The 19993-nt window shown below is 53.6% G+C and overlaps 1 pseudogene across 1 annotated transcript; it reads left to right on the top strand.

Annotated features, from left to right (window-relative positions):
• The first annotated feature begins 1598 nt into the window (after positions 1-1598).
• On the top strand, positions 1599-3368 carry LOC311176204 (olfactory receptor 11L1-like; annotated as a pseudogene). Its single transcript has 3 exons — positions 1599-2560; positions 2684-2825; positions 3183-3368. The product of its transcript is annotated as an olfactory receptor 11L1-like (transcript).
• Positions 3369-19993: the final 16625 nt, after the last annotated feature.

Genomic DNA, 19993 nt, shown 5'->3' with positions numbered 1-19993 from the left:
TCGGGGGGAGGCGGCATTTCCAGGGGGGTGCCGGTTAATTTGGGCAAGAGACCAAATATTGGGTCCAAGGGAAGCCACAGCCAGCTCAGGTGTACCCTCTGCGGGAGAGGGGGGAGGATGGGGTGATGCACTGCCTATCGGGCTCCTGGGGAGGCAGGGGCCAGTGAAGGAGGGCCTCCGGGTACTGCAGCTTCATCACTCTCCTACATAAAAAGTCTTGGAAGGTTTTGGAGAAGCGTCTGAAATAGTCACTAGGGGAGAGGGAGGGAGGCGGAAGGGCCTGTGGCAGGAGCCCTGGGCCTGGGCATTACAGAGGTGATGTCACACTCAGTACTTGATGAGGGAAGCCCCTGATGGCGGGCGGATGCTGGCTTCGTCCAGAACTAGGCTAGACCTCGAAAAAAAGGAGGGGTGACTTGTTGACTGGACACCAAGTCCGATGACTAAGCTGGTGTCCACCTGGGTGAGAGGGTACCAGTGGAAATGCAGCTAGCTCAGCCCTGGCCACACAGACACACACAGACACACTCAGATGCTCAGGTGCCCGGAGGAGGTGTCCGTAAACACTGAGGGGAGAACACAGTCTCCAGGACTGGGAGACGGGCCAGGTGTGACCTGTTTCCAGACGAGGGTCACTTGTGGGAGGAAAGGGCCTGGGCTCAGGCCCTTTCTAGGAAAACATAGCAATTATTTTTTTTTTATAGAGGCATGCTTTTTTTATTTATTTATTTGTTTGTTTGTTTGCTTGTTTGGTTTATACATGCACTGGGTACAGTCAGAATCATGGGAGGGTGAGAGAATTCACCGGAGCCAGAGCGGGGAGCAGAGCAGGCAGAAGGACCGAAGTACACTGCTGAGTGGAGCAGCGGGCGGCAGGAGAGGTCTGCGCACCATGTGGGACCCTCCTCCGGTGGCCAGGGAGCAGCCGGGGATCGAACCAGAGCCGCAGAGGCTGCAGGCAGCTTTGCAACCCAGCGCTCAACCGCTGTGCCACTGGGGAGGCCCAACATTTAATTTTTTAAAGGTTTATTTATTTATGCATACAAGAACTGGGGTACAGGCCAAAGGTTGGGGGGTGGTTGAGAGGATTTACCAGAGACCAGGACAGAGTGGGGAGCAGAACAGGCGGATCTACTGAAACACTGCTGAGGGGAGCAGGAGGGAGACAGGAGAGGTCTGCCTCGCCCTGTGGGTCACTCCCTGGCTGGAGATTGAACTCATGGCTTAGTGGCTGGCGACAGCTTCACAGTGCTGAGACTTAACCCTTGCACCACCAGGGAGGCCCAGCTATTAATTGTTTTTCCTGAGTTTGGCTCAGTGAGCACCTTCTTACCTGTGGTATTGGACCTGGAACTTCTAGATCTCTGAGAGCCTGGTGAGTGGCGCTTCCTGAGGCCCTCCCCAACTCTTGCACCCCCTTCGCCTTAGCGGGTTGAAACCACAGTGGTCTAAATGCCAGGTGGAGCCGCGCACGTTCTTCCAGAAAGCTGTCGTGGAGACAGGAGTGCTTGAAGACAGTCCCTCACATTCCAGACAGCACCGAGGAATTTCATGCCTTGTCCGCAGTGCTTTCCAAGGTCTCTTCCCCTCCGCAGGCGATGGAGCCCCCAAATGTGTCTGCTGTCACTGAGTTTCAGCTGCTAGGGTTCCAGAACATTCTCGAGTGGCAGTCCCTGCTGTTTGCCATCTTTCTGTTCATCTACGTGCTCACGGTGGCGGGGAACGTCGTCATCATCGCCGTGGTGAGCCATGACCGGCGGCTGCACACACCCATGTACACGTTCCTCAAGCACCTGTCCTTCCTGGAGGTCTGGTACACCTCCACCGTCGTGCTGCCGCTGCTCGCCGGCCTGCTGGCCCTGTGCCGCAACATCTCCTTCCCTGCCTGCATGGCCCAGCTCTACTTCTTTGTGTTCTTCAGGGCCACAGAGTGCTTCCTCCTGGCCACGATGGCCTATGACCGCTACCTGGCCATCTGCAGCCCCCTGCACTACCCCCTCCTGATGCGCCACGATACCTGCGCCAAGCTGGTGACCGTCTCCTGGGTGGCCAGGGTGGGCACCAGGGCCCTGCCCTGCCTGATGATCTCAGGCTGGACTTCTGTGGCCCCAACCAGATAGATTACTTCTTCTGTGACCGGCCCCCCCATGCGCTCTCCTGCTCCAGCGTCTACCTCACTGGGATGGTCATCTTTGCCCAGTCCATCACCTGCTGTGTGTGTGCTTCCTCCTCACCCTCGTGTCATATAGCATCATCGTGGCCACCAGCCTAGAATCCCCTCCACCTCTGGCCGTGCCAAGACCTTCTCCACGTGCGGCTCCCACCTGGCCGTGGTCACCATCTATTACGGCACCATGATCTCCATGCACGTGCGCCCCAATGCCCGCCTGTCCCCCGAGATCAACAAGATCATTTCCGTCTTCTACACCGTGGTGACCCCGCTGCTGAACCCCGTCATCTACAGTCTGAGGAACAAGGACTTCAAAGAGGCTGTCAGGAAAGCGATGACAAGGAGGGGCCGCATCTGCGGCCTCAGAGCAAGGGGCAGCTTTTTGCTCCGGTGAGGCCCTTCGGTGGGGCCGGGCCCTGCCTGGGCTGCCCGCAGGTGGGGCTGCTTCCCGCCCAACCCCCACCCCCTCGCTCCGTCTGCCCGCTGCGCCTCTGCCCGGCCCTGCTGGCGCAGGCGCCCTCGGGGGTCCCACCGCGTGGCCGCAGGCTCCGCGCGGCCCATCCCTGCGTGTGGCCGGCCCAGCCCGTGTGGCCAGTGGACAGAGGCCGCCTTCACCCGCGAGGGCGTCCGCCGCGTCGACCCTGCTAGCGTCCGGGTGACCGACGGCCCCGGGGGAGGCACGTCCGGCGGCCCCGCGGCAGGCGGCGCCAGGGCTTTCAGACGCCGGACTAGTCCGCAGAGAGGCGATCTGGGCGTCTGTCCAATGACATATTAGGAAAAGAGTCTCAGTGAGCGGGCGGGAGGGGCGGAGGCCAGAGACTGATGATGAGGGGGGAGGAGAGAGCCACGGGAAGGGCTGGGGGGGAGCGGCAGGTGGGGGGCAGGTGGGGGGGCGGGGCGGGGCCAGCCGCCGTGGCCCGAGTGGCCGCCCGTCGTGAGGCTGCTCTCCCTGCCGGCCTCTGGACCCGGCCGTCCAGCGCCGCTGCTGACCGCCGTCCCTGCCATCCCGCAGACACCCTCACCCGTGCCGTCCCCGCGGTGGGCCGGGCGGCCGGAGGCGTCCCTGCCTCGGGGGCGTGTCCAGCCCGTGGCGGAGGCCAGCTGTGCCCGCAGCGCGCTCCGCCCCCCGCCCCCCCGCGTGTCCGCAACCAGGGCCGAAGGGCTGATCTCCACCTCACAGCAGCCGGAGCCGCCCTGACCGCTGCGCGTAGCGGGAGGCGCAGCGCAGAAAGGGCGCTGGGGCGCCCGTGGCTCTGCCCGCTGCCCCCACGCTGGGCCGGCGTGGGGCGGGGCCGGGCCAGGCCCAGGGGGTATCAGGAGGGGTGACCCGCCCCGCTCCGCTGTCCTCTGCAGCCCACCCGGCCGGCGCGGGCCCGGGATGTCCCTGGAGGCTGGACACGCGCCAGCACCTCGAGCCCCTGAGGCCTGGAGGCCGGTCCTCGCATGCCCAAGGGGCCCCGGGAGCCGAACATGCGGGGCGTGGGCGCCTCGGGAAGCACCTGCGGTTTTTGAAGAAAGACATTTATTTATTTATTCATGCGCGAGAGCTGGGTGCAGCCAGTGGCGGGGTGAGGAGACCCCCAGGACTGCGGGGCGGAGCGGGCGGAAGGGCTGAGGCGCTGCTGGGGGCCAGAGCGTCGGTGGCCCCTGGGGTCCGCGCCCGCCTGAGCCTCGGCCCGCGTGCCCTCGGCGCTCCCTGCCGCGGAGCTGGACTTGGGAACTCATGCGCGCCCACCTGGGCGCCTCTTCTGCTGGTTTTCCCTGCAGCCCCCCACCCCTTGCACTGAGGGGACCCCGCCGCGCCCACCCCGCCTGTGTCCAGTCCTCCGGGAGCACGGCCCGCGCGGTGGGTGGGTGTGCGCGGGGAGCCCCAGAGCCCCTTGGAGCGGGGCCTGGTCCTGGGAACTGTAGCTGCGGGTGGAGGCCTCGCGTCTTGGGGTGCCGTTCACCCCTCACGTCGGGGCCTCACCCGACACCCCTCTTCTGCTCTCTGGGTTCCCTCACCGCCCCCCTGCTCCTGGCAGGACCGTCCCCACAGGGGACGGACAGAGGCTGCCGGGGAACCAAGGCCCCTGTGGTATCCGCAGCGCGGCCAGCGCCCTGGCGGGTGAGCAAAGAGCATGCATCCCCGCCAGCCCCATCACCCCTCCCCAGCGCTCTGCTCCGGGGCTCCCCTGCGGGGTGCGGCCATGGTTTCGCAGTTGAGGGTGGCCCCACGATGGGTCTCAGGCCCCCAGGGACCCCTGCGTCACGGGTGCCCCCAGACGCCCCGAGGAGTCCAGGGAGACCTGGGGTGCGCCGCGGGTGCTGAGGAGGTGCCCTGTTCGCCTGACGAGCCCTGGGCCTCACAGGGGCCGCTTGGAAGGGGGTCTTCGCGCCCCACTGTCCCCAGTGCACCTCCCCTGCACTCCCTTCGTGCGGGGCGGCCAGGGTGGCTGTGCCCTGGGATGGGGGGCGACCCCGGGGACCCCAGGGGCGCCCACAGTCACCGGGAAGGCTCCAGGCGCAACTGGAAGGCCACCTGCGCCGTCCCCCGCTCGAGCTGCTGTCCCGGGTCATCTGGGGGCTCCGGCAGGGTGCAGGGTCCCCAGCCCGGACCCAGGCCGGGTGGGCAGCAGCACCCCCCAGCCCAAGGCCCCCACCCGCGCAGGGGACAGGCGAGGCCGCCTTACCCGGCACGGGGAGCCGGGCAGGGAGCAAGCCCGTGGCACCCGGCCGCGGCCCCTGGGGGACGGTCCCGGGGGATCACCGCTGCTGCCCGGGCTCGGGCCCCGCCTCATGATCAGCGCCGAGATCCCCAGCTGCGGTCACTCTGTCCCCCAAGACCGTAGTCACCTCCCTGCCCAGGAATCCCTCGTGTCCGCTGCACCCTTCACTGGAGGACGGCGGTCGCTGACCCCTGCAACCCAGCGCCGCCCGGACCCTGGGAGGCAGCATCTATGCGGACCCGACTCCCGCGGGGGACCTGGCCTGGCAGGTGTAGCTGCCTGAGGCTCCTCCCCTGCCTCGAGTGTGGCCCCGGGCCCCCCACCGCACGGTCCCCAGACGGCGGGGTGTCGGCACCCGAGCCCCGGCCGTTGGCTCCCCAAGAGGGTGGGGTGGGGGCCCGGGGAGCCCTGGAGGGGCCGAGAGCACAGCGGGCCCAGTGCCCAGGGATGGCCGGTCCGCGCCGGCCAGGGCGCCGCACCTGCCGGACGCAAGGCCGGGCGCTCTGGGGCCTGGGCCTGGACTGGGGCACGCAGAGGGCGGGGAGTGGCCTGTCCTAAACCGCGTGCAGCAGGGTCAGCCCAGGACGCCGGCGCGGGGTGGCAGCGCTGAGGGCCACGGAGCCGGGGGGGGGGCCTGTCGCTGCAGTGGATTCCAGCCTCGGGCGCCACGGTGACCCACTCCCCACGCGAGGACGCAGGAGAGAGTTCTACTTCCCGCGTTCCAGCTTCTCGTGGTCAATAATTATCTTCCTTCCCTTTTGGCCTTTCATACTTTATGGTGAATTTAAGTTTGTCATATATTTCTCGACCTTCTGGATCAACAGCTGGAATGCACGACTTCTGGCACATTGAGAATTTATGAAACTGTTGTTACTGAATCCCCCACTGTGCTGGCAGCAGGTTACCATGGTAAAAAGAAACAGTGATATAAACCATTTAGTAACGCCCAGTAAGAAAAAAAAAAAAAAGAAATCAACCGTTTTAATTGTGATTAAATGTTTGAATTCATACAACTTAGAGCGGTTAATGTTTTATTAACTTATATATTCTAATTATGTTGTACAAGGTTGGCAAAAATGTTGGCAGTGAAGCGCATGTGTTTAGAATGGTCTGATCCAGTTTCTTGTTCAAGGCACAAACTGGAGTCTCATAACGTTCCATAACGTTTATTGGCCAGTGTAACAGCATCATGAATTAATATTAAGACAGTCACTTATTGGCACTAAAAATAAAAAAGGCCAATCACTTAACAGAGCAGTAGGCCGTTGTCAGCCCAGAAGTTCACAGGTCAGGATTCTGCCACCTCTTCTACCACCCCGGCTGGTCTCCGGATTTGCCTGGTTCCACCTGGAACTCCCCTGGGCTGGACGCAAGGTCAGCCTGACTCAGCCCTTCCCAGGTGAGTGTCTGAGAGTGACTGAATGTCAGATATCCAATTTGAACTGAGTTTCATCATGAAATATTTGGTGTGAAATTTTCAAATATGGAACGTCACAGATGGGAAAACAAAGGACGATGTGGTCAGCGGAGAGGAGCTGAGGTCAGATAGCAGCCTCACCCACGGGGCACTTCATTTCCCAAATGAGATCTTCGTCCAATCCTTTGCACATCTATGAACACACCAAATGATAGTGTTACCTTTTTGCACATAAAACTGATGATTTTTTTCAGTTCAACCTGTTCATAAAAATGCAGACACTCTGTGTGAGATTCCTGTTGATGACCTACCCGGCCAGGGCATTGTCCTGCCATTCCCACCTGTCCACTCTAGGGGATGAAATAAATGGGGACAACATTCCTGGGAAGTGTGGGGTGAGGTCATGGATGGCATCCCTAACACATTTCTGGAAATATTTGATGCAAGGCAGGCTTCTAGCTATCATTTTGTTTTGAACAGATTGTTTCTCAAAAATTCACACCCAATAATTTTTGTAATTTTTTAGTAAGTATACTACACAGGAACTTAACTTTCTTATTTCTGCTGTCCACCAAGCGCTGATTGTGTTTATGTTAAATGTGGCGGCACCCACACCAGAGCTTCCAGATGGGTCTCTGCCACATCAGGCGTGTGGGTCCTTCTCTACAGTGGATCGTGACTGCTCAGATTCTAACTTGGACCCTACGGCCTTGTTTATGCTGTGAAGGCCTCAATCAATAAGTACAGGGGCCTCTGTCCTACCGTGACCCCTGATCCCACATGTGACTGTGAGGGTCGGTGACATTAGAGGGGAAGGCACCTTTGAGACTGGAGATGCTGCCCCAGGGACAACTGAGAAAACAACAGATGAAACTGCTGCTGACAACTGAGAAGAAACCCAATCATCTCCTCTCTTGGCTGGGAGCTACAGAAATGGAGAACAGCAGAGAGTGGCTGGAAGTTCAGTTACCCCAGTATACACGGAATATCACACGACACCTAAGAGGTAAGAAGAGCAACAACTAAAACTAAGGGTATATGAAGTTATCTTAATATATATTTTATCATTTATTTTATTTAATTTATTAAATCATCTATTTTATTGTATTTATTATATTATTAATATGTATTTTATAATTATAAGAATATAGAATTGTATAATGCGAAAATTTAAAATAATTGTCTTGTAAAGAGTAATGAACTCATCTTCCCTATTATAATTTGGTGAGTCTCCCCTTCAAGAGTCTCCTCACAGCCGACTTCATGGCTTGGTTCCTCAGACTGTATATGACGGGATTAAAGGTGGGGGACACCACCGTGTAAAACATAGAAATGACCAGGTCAAACATGGACGGAGTCTCTAAAGTCAGCTTCAAATTAGCAAAGGATGCAGTAGAGACAAACAGTACCACAACCAGCAGGTGGTGCAGGCAGGTGGAGTAGGCCTTGGCCTTACCTTCTATGGATGGGATCTTCCTGACAGCAGAGAAGATGTGGACATAGGAAATGATGACAAAATAAAACAGCAGATACACAACACTGAAGTAATGAGCATGGGGATAAGTTCATTCATTAAATTTCCAGAGCAGGAAATAGCCAATAACTGGAGGATGTCACAGAAGAACTGGTGGACCACGTTGGACCCACAGTAGAACAGGGAGAAGGTTCCAGCTATGTTCATCACAGCATAGAGACCCCCACCCAGCCAGGACACAGCTGTCAGCTGCACACACCATTCTCATGATGACCTCATAGTGCATGGGGTGGCAGATGGCAGCATAGCATTCAAGGCTCATCACCGTGAGCAGGTAAAGCTCTGTAGCTCCTGAAATAACCACCATAAAGACATGGAGGACACAGCCTGAGAAGGAGATGGAGCTGCTGTGCCTCAGAGAGTGGACAATGGACTTGGGGACCGTGGCTGAGATGAGGCGGAGGTCTGAGAAGGACAGACTCCTCAGGAAGAAGTACATGGGGTTTTGGAGGTGCCGGTCCAGGGTGGTAATGAGGACGATGAGCCCGTTCCCCAGCAGTGCGCACAGGTAGACCAGGGAGAAGAGCAGCGGGTGCAAGAAGCCCATGGTCCCCTGGGAGGGCAATCCCTGGAGGACGAATTCTGTTATGGCCATGAGATTGGTCACCCCTGGAGCCGTCAACTATATTGAGAAAGGTGAAGGGATGAAAATGTACAAATATTCCAAGACGGAATATATGGGCTATCATATTGGTAATAAATCAATCTATTTTCTACATAATTACTCCTAACTCCTATTGAGTCAAAAATCATCATCTGCATAGACTTCATTATTCAGCCGATATATTTCCACACATGTGAATGTGCCATTATGACATTTTCTAAATAAGTCCTGAAAGTGGTGAAAAATGAAAGATTCCAACTCTCCCCTACAAAATTTGAAAAACTGAAAATGTCATATCTGTCAACAAACTCAGGTGACAATCAGCTGACAATCCTAGCCACGGGTCTCCCACCTCCTGCCAAGGCCCCAGCATCTCTGCCGAGCACACCTCCCAGAGGTTGTCCAGGGCACAGCCCCAGAGGACATGTGACCATGCCCATCCCCTCCCCACCCTGGAGAGCCTGTCCCTGCTCCTCCAGCACAGCCCTAATCTGGGGAGGCTCCACAGGAATGGGTGTACAGGGAGCTGGGGTTTGCGGGTCCCCGTTTTCCTGCTCCCCAGGACCCGACATTGTCCTGCAACTGAATGATCTGGGCTCGGCGTCCCCGTGCGGCGTGTCCTGACGCCTCCTCTGTCAGAATTCCTGCCCCTGTGGCCTCACTGCTGCCTCCTGGTCCGGCCCCTTGTCCCCTCATCTCCCTGCCCGTGACTCCCCACATCTGAGGACCCAGAGACCACGTTTCCCGCAGAGTCTCCTCCTGGATCACACCCACACGTCCCTCCTGCAGGAAAGGCTCTTCGACCACGGGTCCCTCCTGGCCCCTCTGTCCCCCTCAGACTCATGCACGTCTGTGCAGGGAGGAGGCCGCTCCGGAGCTGAGCCGGACGGTCTGTGTGTGTGGCTGTCCCTGCCGGTCCCAGGTCCCCGGGTCCCCCGGGTGCGGGTTTGTTCCTCCCCCTAAGCCCATGCGTGAGTGGGAACGTCTGGACACGGGGCAGCCCTGACCCCCCCTCACCTCATGGTCGACACATGAACACCCCTGGGGGATCCTGCCTCTGGGAACCCCGATGATCTGGTTCCCGCACCGCCTGGCAGACAACTCTGCCTTTCCCCTGCTCCGCCTGTGTGGTAGGGGCAGGTGGGGTCTGTGCCAGACAGGGTGTCTTTTTGGTCTCAGGGAGAAAGTCGTGGGGGCTGGAGGGGCTGGGGTACTGCTCACATGGGTTTTGGGGGATCCTGCATCCTCACTTAAATCCTTCTGGTTGGAACTCCTCAGCCAATGAAGAGAATAGTTAGTCCTTCCTGCTCACCCCGGCTGAGAAAAGCTTCTCAGCCCCAGGAGCACATTCCCCACATTTAAGTCTCTAAGGACACAGACTCAAGTCTGTCCACCGTGTGGACCCTGGTGTCCAGCACACGCTGAGGGGAAGGTGACATGATGGAGAGTGACACTTGCGTGGATGGACACTTGCCTTTGTCAGGAGCGTAGGGTGCACATGGCTTCTCCCCATGCAGGGCCTGTGCTCACAGCGGTTTCTGAGGCCCAGGAGTGCTCTAGTCTGGGGAGCCACTAGTTTATTACCCTTGGGGTTCCCTGTCCTTGAATTGTGGAGGCAGGAGCGTGTTCACGTAGGTGTTCTGTGGAGTGTGAGGGGAGCACGGCACACAGAGAGGGGCAGAAGTGGAACCCCAAAACAAGAGAGCAAAGACGTGACAAATGGCAATTATTACCATAACCCCATGTCACCCTACTCGGGAGGTCAAATCCTCTCTCAATAGAGTCTAGAGTCTTCGCTCAAAGCCAAGACAGAAATTGTGTAAAGGCCATGGCCTGAGAGTGATGGAGGCCTGGGGGGAGACATCTGCCTTCAGGGTCTTTCATAGAAAGATGAGCAACTTGGGGGACTTCCCCACACAGATTTTATTCTGAAATCTCAATAGACTTGTCTGGCAGTAAAGATGCATGTTATAAGAGAAATATTGTCTCAGTGAGTCTGTTATGATACGTCAGGTGTGTTTGGTGACACCATGTCCCGCTGCAGAGAGGACGCATGAGGGAGGAGCCTCCCCCAGCTCATGATCTCAGGGTGGGTGAGCAGCCTTGAAGCCCCGGCGTTCACAGCACAGAAGCTGCCCAAGAATAAAGTTTACAAATATTGCCGTGCTTTATTTTATGTAATGTAGAAAGTGACATAATCCATGACTAACAGAAAATGGAGAAGACCACGTACAAGACATCAACAAACAACCTTGTAAAACACTCAATGGGAACCCCTAAAAATAAACACAAAGGCAACAATTGTCTTAAAAATTGTAAAACTTAATAGGCGAAACATAGTTCTTCAAAAATAACTCACGTTAAAAAAAAAAAAAAAACACACCTTCAAGGTGCTGTAACCAGATCAGACGCCGTATAAATGAACATCAAGTACAGGTTCAATCACAGATTAAGATTCTTTCGGAAACTTCCTTCCGTCTTTGGGAGATTCATGTCAAGTGTAATTTCTACTTGACCTTTGAGCAGAAACATGACTGTCTCTCAGAGGAAGTTGCCCCATCAGGTGTCAGGGGGGTGGGGCCCACAAGCTCTCTCCCCTCCCTCCACAGGGATGGGCCTTAGGGTAGTCACACACAGGCTGTGGGAACTGAGCCCCAGGACTGGGGTCACGTGACCGGGTGCTGCCCAGGACAGACCCCTTATGACTGCTGGATTTCATGAAAATGGTGGGGATGTGTGAGTTCTAGAACATGCTTTCACATACCAGCCGTAACATTTAAAGAACAGAATTCATATCATTTATGTCTCATGGATGGGTGCTTTGGAAATGGCTACATTGGTTTAGGAAATAGAGATTTGAAGACTAGAACAATGTTAAAATTTGCAAAGGAAATCTATAATGAAAAGTCTTATTTTACTTTAACATGCTGACTGGTAATAGTAGAGGGAAAATCTAAATAAGTGAGGGGCACATAAATGTAGATTGGGTAATTAGTTAATGAAAACAATGATACCACAAATGCTGGTGTACTGGCCCTTCATCAGTCTCCCCACAGCTGACTTCAAGGCCTGGTTCTTCAGACTGTAGATGACAGGATTAAAGGTTGGGGGAACCACTGTGTAGAACATAGAAATGACCAGGTCAGACATGGACGGAGTCACTGTGGTCGGCTTCAGATAAGCAAAGCATCCAATAAAGAAAAACAGCACCACAACCAGCAGGTGGGGAAGGCAGGTGGAGTGGACTTTGGCCTTCCCTTCTGTGGATGGGATCTTCCTGACAGCAGAGAAGATGTGGACGTAGGAAATGATGACAAAAATGAAACAGCAGATACCCCAGACCACACTGATGAAAATGGGGACAAGTTTGCTCATTAAATTTTCTGAGCAGGAAATAGCCAATAACTGGGGGACGTCACAGAAGAACTGGAGGACAACATTGGACCCACAGTAGGACAAGGAAAAGGTTCCTGCTGTGAACATCACAGCATAGAGACCCCCTCCCAGCCAGGACACAGCTGTCAGCTGCACACACCTGTCCCTGCTCATGAGGACCTCATAGTGCAGGGGGTGGCAGATGGCAGCATAGCGGTCAAGGCTCATCACTGTGAGCAGGTGAAGCTCTGCACCTGCTGACTTAATCACCATGAAGACCTGGAGGACACAGCCCGGGAAGGAGATGGATCTACTGTTCCTCAGAGAGTTGGCAATGGCCTTGGGGACCGTGGCTGAGGTGAGGCAGAGGTCCGTGAGGGACAGACCTCTCAGGAAGAAGTACATGGGGGCGTGGAGTTGCCAGTCCAGGGTGGTGATGAGGACGATGAGCCCGGTCCCCAGCAGGGCGCACAGGTAGACCAGGGAGAAGAGCAGCGGGTGCAAGAAGCCCATGGTCCCCTGGGTGGGGAACGCCAGGAGCACAATTTCTGTTACGGCCCTGAGATTCATCCCCCCTGGAGCCATCATCTGCATAAAAAAATAAAGAGGAAGAAAACATTGTCAAATCTTGCATAATTGAACATAAGTGCATTATCAGCATAGGATAATGATTCAATCTATTTAGCCGGTAATCACTCCTTCTATGTCCCAAGGAGTCTAGTACCCTCATCTGTGTGTGCTTCTGTGTTCAAATTTTCATTTCCATCTCCTGTGAGGTGACATTATCACACTGTGCAAATATGTCCTGAAAATTGGTGAAGGCTTGAAGATTTCAATTGACCCTATAGAACCTTAAGAATTACAATCTCAAACCTCTCAACAAACCTGACTGACTGTCCCTCCCGACTGCCCCAGGCATGCGGCTCCCCCTCCTGCCCAGGCCCCAGCGTTTCCGCCCAGCACACCTCCCACAGGTTGTCCAGGGCACAGCCCCAGAGGACTCATGACCATGCCCAGCACCTCCCCACCCTGGAGAGGCTGTCCCTGCTCCTCCAGCAAAGCCCTGGTCTGAGGAGGCCCCACAGTCACGGGTTTGCAGGGAGATGGGGTGTGCGGGTCCCTGTTTTCCTGCTTCCCAGGACCCTACACTGTCCTGGAACTGAATGATCTGGGCTCAGCGTCCCCGTGCAGTGTGTCCTGACACCTCCTCTGTCAGATTCCTGCCCCTGTGGCCTCACTGCTTCCTCCTAGTCTGTCCCCTCATCCCCTCATCACCCTGTCCCTGACTCCCCACATCTGAGGAACCAGAGACCACGTTTCCCGCAGAGTCTCCTCCTGGGTCACACCCACACGTCCCTCCTGCAGGATGGCTCGTCCACCCCCGGGTCCCATCCAGCCCCTCTGTCCCCCTCAGACTCCTGCACATATGTGCGTGTGGCTGTCCATGCCGGTCTCAGGGCCCCGGGTCCCCTATGTGCAGGTTAGTTCCTCCCCCGGGCCCGTGTTTGAGTGGGGACGTCTGGACATGGGGCAGCTCTGCCTGCTCTCCTCCCCATCTCCAAGCTCATTCTCTCCCCCCTCTGTGGGGTGATGGAGGGGCAGGCCCAGGAGAGGCAGGATTTTTAGGAGAATATGGTAATATAAAATAATTCAACACATTGGTGGGAATAATTCCCGAAATGTAATAAAAACAAGGAAATAAATTTGGGTACTTATTTGTTAATAATGTTGACATCTGTTGAGTGATTTATATGCAAATTTAAAATGATAAAATAACATTTGATATCTATCTCCTCCAGGCCCTGTTTAAATATTGTGTCTTTATTTTACAATATTACCAACAATCCCTGAGTATGGAGTTGGGGAAAATCCCAAGTTCACGTCCATAAATAGTCACATGTCCCTGCCAACCTCACTTTCGTGTCAGAGCCATTAAGTAATCAACATGTTGCTGTAAATGTTACTGAGTATCTACATGACTCTTGTCTGTCATGATGTTTAGGACAGAAATGCTTAACATTCTGAATTTAACAATATGTATTTTTTTTAATTTCCTTTAGCATTTCTTCATTACACTATAATTCCGTTAATTGTGTTTTTGTTTAGTATACAAAACACACTGATTGTGCTGATGCTAAAATCCTAGGTATTAATGTTAATCATCACATCTCCCATAAATCAAATTATTTTAATATGATCACTGTGTTAAGTCAATATTGTTGATCATCCTAAATTAAAAAAAGAATGTTTTCTCTCTTTGAGTCTCACCAAGGCTGACACGGCAGTGGGACATTCAGCAACATGGGCAACTTCAGCTTTAGTTGTCATGATTTAGAAAATGAAGTTTACCTGGGTGCATTCTCAAGTCTAGAATTAAGCTTGAATTTGAAAACTTTCAAGTGTGAGTGGATTCTCCCCTGCAAACGGCTGGGGGCAGATACCTTCAGTTTTGGGGGAAAGATCCAGCTGCCGAGTCAAGTCTCTCTCTTGAGGTTGTCCCCATGCAGGACAGAAACTCTTCCAGCCTCTCACTTCATGGTCGGGGCTCGTGGGGAGCCTCTGAGCACTCACAGGATGTTCCACCCCATCCCGCGCCGCCTCATGGACAGAGCAGGGTCTCAGGGCTGTGCTATTTGAGCTCTGGAGCTGGTGTCCGCAGGTTGGACACTGTCCACATTCCAGCCCTCAGGGACCATCTTCCCGAGGCAAAGTGTGTGTTTACTTGACTGTGTTAATCGGAGCGTCCTGCAGTGCTTCTCGGGGAGTAAATATCACACTCGGTGTGTAGATGTGATTTTGTGTCTGGCTCACACCTCTATGGAAGTGAATAGACAAATGCTCATGTTCAGGTTCCATTCGCCACCTGTCGGGTCCACCGTGGTGGGCACCATCACTCATAACTGTGCCCTGAGTCCCTGTCTAGACAGCTGGACAGTCGCCCATCACCCCCCATGTGCCCTTCACGGAGAGGCCCAGGGGATGGGCGTGAGGGCAGATGTGGAAAGGCCTGAGGCGGGAGGGAAGGGACATGGAGAGAGGCAGGAGGGAGCCCAGGGAGTGGGAGTGGGGCAGAAAGACAATGGACGTCCAGCAGAAGTGAGTGACCATGGGGGTCACCAGCCCTGCGGGAAGAGAAACTTTACTCATCTCTGAAATTGTGTATCCTGCAATTCTTTTCCACCACAGCACCTGTTCCTGCACTTACATTAGAATAGTCCTTTTGTTGGGATAATTTGCTTTTACCCTTAACAAAATGGAGTAGAATATTAGGGTTTCTGCATATGGTGTCATATCCTTAGGTTTGCTGCATGACGATGGTGCCGTCTCACATGGAAACAGGCATTTATCTGCTTGAGTTTACACTTCTGTAGAGGGTGGGGGCAGGACCTGCTTCACTCTGCTGTTTGTCTGTCTGCTTCTCCCAGCACCATCTCCCCACTTTCCTGCTGCAGAGCCTGCTCTGGCTCCTCTGTCATAGAGTCACTGTCCATCCTTGATAAGGGTGGGTTCCTGGGCCCTCGTTATATTCCAGGGGACTGTGTCTGCTTTTGTCCCAGTGCCATGCAGCTTTAACTATTAGAGCTTTATTGTATAGACATGAATCTGGGATGTGCTGCCTCCATTCTTCCTCATTTTGTCAGGATTATTTTGGGTTCTGTTCTTTCGTGTTTCTATATATATTTAAATATTATTTGTTTCATATCTGTGAAGAAAACCATCAAAATGTTTATTTGGATTGCATTGAATGTGTAAATTGCTTTGGGTCTGATGGATATTTTGTATTGCTGATTCTTAAATCCATGAGGAGGGGTTATCTTTCCATTTTTTGGGTGTTTCCTAATTATTTTAAGAATGTCTTACAATTTTCCATATTTTAGGTTTACTCCTAGGTACTTAATTTTGTGATTACATATAGGATTGTTTTCTCAGCTTCTCTTCTTCATATTTTAATTTAATTTGTTTTTTTTTTGAGTCTCTAGAGTTCTCAGTGTACAATAACATGTTGTCCAACAATTTCAAATGTCTAAATTCAAACAAACTTGAAGTATTTAATATTTTGTTCACTTACATATTTTAATTATGCTATACAATGACTTGAATAGTCCCAGTGAATGTTTGTAATGCTCTGAGTCAGGTTCTTAATTTAATACATATATTGGATTCTTATTGTATCCCAAAACTTTATACCTGTAAAGCATATTTACAGCCAAAATACTTGAATAAAACTTGAACAGGGTTATTTGAAGGTAAAGATGACCACCAGAGGGAACAGGGAAATGGGTGGAGAAGTTAGGGAGGCAGGCCGATGGGGGATGGGCCAGAGTGGTTTGGTAGAGGGGAAACAAGTGTTAGGGCAAGACCCATTAGGATGGTAGGAAAAAACTGGCAACTATTTCAGCAGAAGGCTTTTTGTGCTCCACATGTCAATGACAGATCAAGGAGGAAAAATAAGTAAAAGAATAAGAAAAAAGTATAAGAAGCTTTAAAACAATTAAAAAAAAAAGAAATTTCCCAAAGGTCACACATGGTGTTCTCAAACATGGCAGGAACTTTTGGAGAGTGTAACTGGACTGGAGAGCAACTTAGGGTGTAGTGAGTGTCACTAGAAATGCATTCAGACCACATCAAGGAGAAATGTGCAGGAGCAGTGGAAACAACGGCCAGAAAAAAGGACTCTGAAGAGTCTACTGGGCACATTCGTTTTGCAGGCCACCTGAGAGAAAGGCAGGGGCAGGTATATAAGGATCCCCCATTGGACACAACGGCACACATGCCAAGACTGATGCCTGCATGAAAGTCTCCAAGAGTTGTGCAGGACACAGTATATGATTTTAGCTACTGCACAGAAACCTTAAAAATTTAGTTGGGGCCTCCTGGGGGGCGCAAGGAGTTGAACGTTGGGTTGTGAAGCTGCCCGCAGCCTCTGCAGCGCCAGTTCGATCGCCAGCGAGGGTCCCACATGGCGCGCAGACCTCTCCTGCCACCCGCTGCTCCCCTCAGCAGTGTACTTCGGTCCTTCTGCCTGCTCTGCTCCCCGCTCTGGCTCTGGTGAATTCTCTCACCCTCCTGCGCTTCTGACTGTACCCAGTGCATGTATAAATAAATAAACAAATCTTGAAAAAAAATCAGTTGTCCTTTTTAAAAGACATGTGGCTCCTTCACCCCCATTCTGCACTCAGGTCCTCAGGCCCCATCCTCCTCCTCCTCCCTCACCCCGCACCTTATCAGCGCAGAGCTGGGAAGTGTTTCTGTCCAGCGGGGTGAAGAGCCACAGTCCACACCTTCAGCGTCATCAACCGCGACCCAGGTACAGACTCTGACTCAGCGCTGCGTGAGCACCAGGGCAGAGCCCCATCTTCACGCATGCTGGACATGTGAAGTGCCTGGATCTACGCCACACCTTTCTCTGGTGAGGAATGTGTCCCTGGAGAAAACTATGTTTCTAATTTACATGTCCATTGAGGTGACGGCCGTGTGACACTTCTAACAGGGGCAGGAGAGGCCCGCGAGTCCATGAGCGGCAGAACTTGGGTTTACGGCTCACCATAACTTAACAAAAGGTGACACTGCCCACTCCCTGATCAACAGTCACGCCAAGAACAACAGTCTCAAAGCTGATGAGTCACGTCAGAGTCTGGACACGATTTCCAACGAGACGACGCCCCGAATGCACTGTTCTGCCAGGACACCCCAGCAGTGGCTCCGCGCCTCCTCTCCATGGACACCTGGACAGTGACTTGGTCCCCTGGGGTGCGCACTTCCAGGCAAGAGGCTTGAATGCAGCAGCCAGCAGGACACCGCCTGGGGGTGGGAACGCAAAGCGCACCTGGAAATCCAGACAACAAGCCTCTAACGCCCCAGGAACTCCCCCCAAACCCCCTCCCAGCCCCGCAAACCCAGTTTCCCGCCGACCTCCCTGCCCCCACAGGGGCCGCCTCCCCCTGGCAACCTGAGCAACTTCACCCGCCCACCTTGGGTCCGTGAATCTGGCCCGGGGCGCAATACCCCCCCCCCGCCGAGAAACGCAGCCTGGCTCCCCTCTACCTCACACCCAGACTTTTGGGGGGACCAGAGGAGTCAGTGCGCATGCGCACAGGCGGACCCGCGCTTCCCCAGGGCCCCCGCCTCAGGGAACCCGTGTCCTGCCCCGGGAAGACCCCAGGCAGCGTCAGGGGACAGGGCCTGGCAGCCGCGCCGGGGACACCCCGGAAAGGCCAGGACGTTCTCCCCAACGGCCCTGCCCCGCCCCCACGCGCGCTCCGGGGGGAATCGGCTCCAAAGCGCCCGACTCCACGCGGCCGGAGCCCACGCTCGCCCGCGCCCCCCGCCCCCCAACCCCCAGGCGTCTCCGCTCACCGGAGCCCGGCCTCCCGGGACAAACCCGCGCTCACCTCGGGGCGCCCCAGCGCTCGCGGAGGCGCCAGAACGTTTGAACGGATGGGGGCAGGGCCGCGCCTGCGCAGATCGCGTCATCCCCGCCCAGAAACCTCCGCGGGAACCACAGGGGCTGGAGACTACATTTCCCACAACCCCTTGCGCAGCCCGTCGGGCCGTCGTCGGGGTGGGGTTGTGGCCGGGAAGTGGGAGGAGTGGAGGTTGAGGAGAACCAGCAGGTGGGCGAGGCCTGTGAAAACTGCGGGGCCCATAATGGGTTCAGGGCTCTGAGGGAAGAGAGCTCAACAGGGCCGCCCTGGGGCTGAAGGGGTTAAGCACCGGGGTGACTGACAAGCTATCTGCCCCCTCAACAACAGGGAGCTACCCACAGGGCATGGCAGACCTCTCCCTTCTTGCCCACTGCTCCCCTCAGTAGTGTATTTCAGTCAGTCGGCATGTTCTATGCCCCACTCTGTCTCTGGTGAATCCTCTCTCTCTCTCTCTCTCTCTCTCTCTCTCTCTCACACACACACACACACACACACACACACACACACACACACACACACCCCTTTGGCCTGCACCCCAGCTCTTGTATGAATAAATTTTAAAAATGTACATAAGAAGTTCACATATAGTCTAAATAAGACATTCAGATACCAAGACACATTTCATCAAAATCAACATTCAGGTATTTAAGAAGCATCTTGACCTTCTGATACCTGGATCACAGAGTCGGTGTTCAACATAAAGATGCTTTGCTTAGCTAATGTGAATGGACAAGAATTCTACGCTGTTATGAAAAGCTCACCTGCTCTTTCATCACATGCTTGTGAAGATTTCTTTTGGCAACAACATCCAATAATATTCATGGCTCCATTACTACCATGAAGAAACATGAGGATATTAATAAACTGTTAGTGTATTCCCTGAAGGAGAAAATGATGAAATGAGTTGAACTTGAGCACGTTTCCGTGTCTAACTTTATGCCCACAATTAAGTCCATGACTCCTCTGGGTGATTTAGATCAACCTTTTCAGTCAGACACAAACAGCATATCCATTTAGATTTTCTTCATCCATGATGCATGACACCATCATAAATGTACCCATGCAATTAAGATGTAAAGAAACTCATCAACTGGAGAGGGTCCCTTAGATGTTTGACACACAAAAGTCAAATACATGACTCCACCTACATACCAGGAGAAAGCCATAGAGTGAAGTGATTTAGGGCTGAATTATATTCATCAGGTCTCTTCACAATATCTCAAGTATGGTTGATTAAAAAAAGGACAAAGAAAATAACTATACAGGGCCCCAAACCATCGTCTTGAACTCTTACTTATTTTTTTAAAGATTGATTTTATTTATTTATGCATACAAGAACAGGGGGTAGGCCAGAAGTGTACGGGGTGAGAGGATTCCCCAAAGACAGAGTGCAGAGCAGAACAAGCAGATTGACTGAAACACACTGCTGAGGGGAGCAGCAGATAAGTCAGGAGAGGTCTGCTGTTTTATGTGGTCAGCTCCCTGGCCAGGGATCAAACGATAGCTTCATAGTGCTGTGACTTAACCCTCTGCACCACCAGGAAGGCCCTCAGACTTTTCAGTTATGCTAATATTTAGTGTTTTACTGTTGGCTTATGCTCCATAACAATTTTCTGACTTAAGGAATGTAAAGTGTTTCTCACTTCCTACTGTATTGCAATGCCTTAATATGAATCTAAATTGCATTATAAATTACTTAATCATATTTTCACTTCTTTCAAGTTTCCAGTATGAAAATCACACCAGGCTTCAAAATTCAT

Source organism: Talpa europaea (genome assembly GCF_964194135.1).
Source record: "Talpa europaea genome assembly, chromosome: 8".
NCBI lineage: Eukaryota > Metazoa > Chordata > Mammalia > Eulipotyphla > Talpidae > Talpa > Talpa europaea.
This window is presented reverse-complemented; position numbering and strand designations above follow the sequence as displayed.